The 5,410-nt window shown below is 36.7% G+C and overlaps 1 long non-coding RNA gene across 1 annotated transcript; it reads left to right on the forward strand.

Moving 5' to 3' along the window:
* The first annotated feature begins 318 nt into the window (after positions 1 to 318).
* On the forward strand, positions 319 to 1,537 carry LOC108175242 (uncharacterized). The gene is made up of 2 exons (XR_011580920.1): positions 319 to 1,043; positions 1,130 to 1,537. It is a non-coding gene; the product is annotated as an uncharacterized lncRNA (long non-coding RNA).
* The last annotated feature ends 3,873 nt before the right edge of the window (positions 1,538 to 5,410 follow it).

Below are 5,410 nucleotides of genomic sequence, written 5' to 3' on the forward strand. Positions count from 1 at the left end.
ATCTATCGTTTGACAAAAAAAATAAAAAATATGGTTAAATCTTAGTTTACTACCCTCAAGTTTCATGGTTTTCAACATTTGGTACATAAAGTTTTTTTTCATCCCAGAATCATACCTAAAATGTTAATTTTGGGACAATCTCATATATCCGTTAGTCAGCTTGTTAAGTCTTCCATTAAATGATGATGTGGCGCCCATGTGTACAATGACTGGGCGCCACGTGTCATTAAGGGTCCACCTGGAAAATCAAAATTAAAAAAAAAAAAAAAAAAAACACACACCCGTCTTCTACCTCCCCCAACCCCCTCCCTCTTTTCTGCACACCCACCCTCAATTCCCTTTCCCAAACACTCAACGCCATTAATCTCCACTTTCTCTCTCTAACCTTCCTCTACCTCCGAATTATAAGGCTTCTCCTTTCTCTCTCTGCCATATCTTGTTCCCCTTTGGCCGCTGATTGCACCGTACGACGATCATGGGGTCGATCCCCAATCTCGATGAGTTGACTAAGTTGACTCCACCAAGCTTCGACTAGTTCCAGCGGCAGAACCTCCTGAAGAAATCCGAGGCCATCAAGCTCAAAATCCAAACCCTGGAGCACAAGACCAAGGCCTCACTCAACGACCTCAAGTAATGCGAGGTCTCGATCAGGGACATCTGCTAAGTCGCGCTTGGCAATGTCGAGAAGAGCAAGGAGGCAACGCTCAAGGTGCTGAAGAAAGCCCGCAATGACGACGAGTACGGAGAGGTGGACGACGGCGAGGGTTCGCAGATGAATCTCAAGTTGTTGTGCTTAAAGATGGATTATGGAGGGTTCTGGAGGTTCATGACGACGAGGAAGAAGGAATTGGAAGCTCTGAGGTTGCAGATGCCTCTGGCTTTAGGCGATTGTGTCAATCTGGCGAAGTTCGTGCTAGAGGCAATATCAGAGGTTATCGAGGAGTTGCCATCAGAAAATAATGAGAAGGCTATTGTACTTTTCAAGCTTGTCAGTTGCCCTCCCATCTTCTCTCTTCGTTCCGATTTGATTACCAGCTTCAAAGGTACTCATTTCGACTACCCATTTGGATTTCCTGATGATTTCTGTCTCAAAATTTTGAAAATTTGATGGTTTATGGGTTTTTTCTAGACCAATTTCTACGCTCCAGCCATTATGATATGAGACGATCAGCTGAGGAAGATGACGAGACTATTCAAAACAACGCGAATCGATGTATAGGTGTTGCTCCATGGGTTCCAAGCTAGCTTCCGCCTGTGCTATCAATGGAGGTTTCGCAGCAATCTGAGGCCTTGGGAAAGCTGATGGAGGCTGAAGAGATGAGAACAGTAGGTGAACAAGAGAGTGGAGAGGAGCGATATGGAATGTGCAGAAGAGAGGGGTTGTAGAGGAAAAAATGGGAGGGAGGGGATTGGGGGAGGTAGAAGAGGGGTGCCTTTTTAATTTTTTTTTTTAATTTTTAATTTCCAGGTGGACCTTTTAATGACATGTGGCGCCCAATCATTATCCATATGGACGCCACGTCATCAATTAACGAAAGACTTAACCACTAGACTAACAGATGTATGAGACTGTCCCAAAATTAACACTTTACATATGACTCTAAGACGAAAAAAATTTCATGTACCAAATGTTGAAAACCACGAAACTTGAGGGTAGTAAACTGAGATTTACCCAAAAAATAAATAAAAGAAAGGATGAATTGAAAGAAAACTATAGTAGGGTCATTGAGGGTTGAATTGAATTAGATGAACTATTAGAGAGAAAGGTGGATGGGTTATAATAGGATTTTTAGTACCTACACAAATAGGGTTAAAAACACTTAAAAATAATTGCAAGAGAATAAGGTAGTTATAGTCTAAAAGGCTCAAGCAAAATCGTTTTTCATAGGCATTGAATGAATAATTTGTATTTAAACTAATCCTTAATTAATTATTTAAAATAAAATTTGAAGAAGATTGATTTTATGACTTAAAATAATAAAAACGAATTTTAATAAAAATAATTAAATAAATCCGCAAGAGAAAAATAACTAAAAGAAAACATTTTTGAAAATCAATTTAAAAAGACACTAGGGTTCCGCAGTCACTAATACAAATCCTATTGCAAATTTACCAATTACTTACAAATTTCTACATACATGCTTTGAAGGTTAGGCTTTCCTAATGCATACTTTCCTCGTGACGTTTAGGTGAAAATTAATGTATATCTAACATGCAACCCGTTTGTGATGTTTAGATTAAATATAAACATGCAATACTCATTAAGTTTGTGAAAACCCTTTGAAAAACCATGCAATACTTAAGAGCATGATGTTTACTTAAGTGAACTTAAAATTACTAATCACAAGAAGCCCTCCTCAATTTTTGGGTGATATTCCAACAGGAAGTGCATCACATTACTTGCCTAATTACCCTAATGATCGCGAATCATTAAGACAATTAGATAGTTTAAACATGGTAATTAATAATTCAAAGCAAACATGCATCCATTAATAAGCAAATTAATAAAATCACATATTCATGTTAAGGCTCGTGGCCTCACCCTAGCAAAAAGACTAGTTACGCATAATCATGAAGAAAAATAGTATTAAGAATATGGATAGAAAACACCTTATAAATAAACTTGAATCGTCAAAAGCTATCTAAGCCGATTTCTCCAAAATAGTGCATACATAACCCTAATGGCTAATTGGCCTTATTTATACTACTACACAATACAATCATTCCTAGAAAATGTCTTCTAAAAACTAGAAAACAAAATAACAAAAGGATAACTTAAAATCACAATCCAAATCAACTAAGGAAATATGGCCAGTAAAGAACTAGCCACGTTTCTACACCATCAGTCCTCCAAATTTGGCCCAAAACGACTCAAACTACAGCTTAGGACGTTCTGAACATCTTTGCAGAAGAGTTTGAACCCAAAAACCATCATCTTTTAGCAAATCTCGCAAATAAAGCCTGCAGCTTAATCTGATAGTATTGTGCACTGGTCCTTTAATTCTTCGCCATAAATTAACCGCTTGGTAGAAAAATTTGAAACTTTGATACGAACAATTTGAGATATTGATGAACATCCTCCAATTGGAATTGCTCCAAAATTTCACCATTTGATCATTTTTTGCTTAAGAAGAAGTCGCATGTCTTACATTGGAAATATGACGCAAAGTATCAAAATCTCACCAAAATAATTACCAAAACGTACTAAGGATAGAGGAAAATATGTAGTATGAAATTGACTCATCAGGTTATGTCGGTGGGGGTGAGGCACATGGGAACTTTTTTAAAGGTTTTAGTATTCTATAAATATTATTTGGATTGGTTGAGAGTAAACATACAACTTGCTCTTAATTGAGATTTACACATATTGCCACACAATTTCTCCAAATCAGATGAAATCAGTAGCACCACCAAGAAAGGATATAAAAAGAGAACCCATATAGATGACGTAGTCGCACAAACTTAAAATCAGGCTAGAAAAGCCGGTGAAATCCTTGCACAAATGCAAGGATTGACAAGAGCTTGCACCGTTGCAAGGGATGATAAAGTCCAGCAAAATGAGGCTGGGATTAACTAGTCTCCACAAAAGCATATGGGAGTGTAGACACATAAATTTCGATGAAATAAATACTCACTGACACATAAAAATTTTGATGTGCCGAGGCTTGTGTGGCATGTGTCATGTGTCTAACAAATCGTACACATGACATGTAATTCATCAAAATTGGACGAGTCATTCAGAGAGACATGTGTCGACACTTGGCAAAAAGAAATTAAGGAATTATCTATATTAATTTATATCAATCAAATTAATTGATTTAAAATTCCAAATTAAGGATAAAATGTGAATGATTTATTTGATTTAAATCAAAGATAATTTGATTAAATCAAAGATTATTTAATTAAATCAAAGATAATTTGATTAAATCACAGATTATTCAATTAAATAAAAGATTATTTGATGAATTCAAATCACAAACCAAGCCTCAAAACAAGTCATGGTTCTTTCGTCAATGAATCAAGTCCATAATTAAGGCCAAAACCAACAATAAGCAAGACTTGGCGTATAAATATGAGGCTCCAAGACAAAGAAAGGGACTCAGAAGTCATCCCCACACCTAGACGCTCAAACTCTCAAGCCTCAAACACCCTCAAATACTCAGAAGATTCAGCAAGCTCTTTACATTCTTCATCGCATTTGTGAAGAACCACCAAGCACCCCTACAAGTGCTGGTTCCTCTATCGCCACAAGCCAAAACTTTAAGGCGTTCGTTCATTTGAGATCAAGTCACTGTGAACCTCAGATCAACAACACACGCACTTTTTACCCCAGAGATCGAATCAGATGTATCAAATTTGTAATAGAGATTGTAAACCCACATTTTACATTAATACAAAATTTATTTTGTACACATGTTCTTGTTTGATTTGTCACATGAATTTCGCATTTACAGGGGAAAGGCCCTTGGAAGCAATGGTTTTTACATAAATGGTGGTCTGGGTTTTGGAATGAGAAAAGGAAAGAGAGATGGGGCGAAGACAACGAGGTTTGTTTTGCAGCGACCGATGATTTGACTATGGAACTCCCAAATTGCAATAGGGGTAAGGTTATGTGTAAAATTTGTAAACGACATTGTTTTAAGATAATTCAGTTTTTGGTTTAATTTTTGAACCACTAAAACTGAAACCGAACCAATAGATTTTGGTTTGATTTGGTTTTTTCCAGTTTGGTTTAGTGTTCGGTTCAATTTTTTTTCTCAGTTTTCAGTTTTTCCAACCCTCCCCTAAGTGGATTATTTTTGTCAATAACGGTGTTATCCTAGCATATTTTATCTTAATTATATATTATTGTTGTAGGCCTATTTGATTGAGCGATCTAGGGTTAGAGAGAGAGAGGGGTGCAGCAAGCTTTAGGGAGAAGATAGATAGATTTAATTGTGAGGTGTGTTTGATTCACCTCATTGTGCCTTTATTTATAGTAGTAGGAAGGGTAAAACATTTTCCTTTAGAATTACAACATTTAATAGGTAATCTAGTCCTAATAGGAATATAAGATACATTCCCAGATTCCCTAGGATTTACACAATCACATTCCTATTCTAAATATGACTGCAACACTCCCTCTTGAGTGTGTAAATACTCAATAAACCATCGCATCAGATCTTCAGCAGATAAGGTAGAATAGTTGATGAAGTCATCGGCACAACGGGTGATCGCGAGTCTCAAATTTACTTTGAAGTATGCATTTGTAAAAACTCACAAAAACCTTGCTATGGTAAAACCTAAGAAATGAGGAAAACCCATAGACTAAGGAGAAAAGTAAGAAAATATGCATAATGTCTAAAACATTCGTCAAACTGGACAAAGGTAGTGAACTCATCGGAGTATGATCATCCCAGGATGGGTGCCT

The sequence above is a fragment of the Malus domestica genome, chromosome 01 (assembly GCF_042453785.1).
Source record: "Malus domestica chromosome 01, GDT2T_hap1".
Taxonomy (NCBI): Eukaryota; Viridiplantae; Streptophyta; class Magnoliopsida; order Rosales; family Rosaceae; genus Malus; species Malus domestica.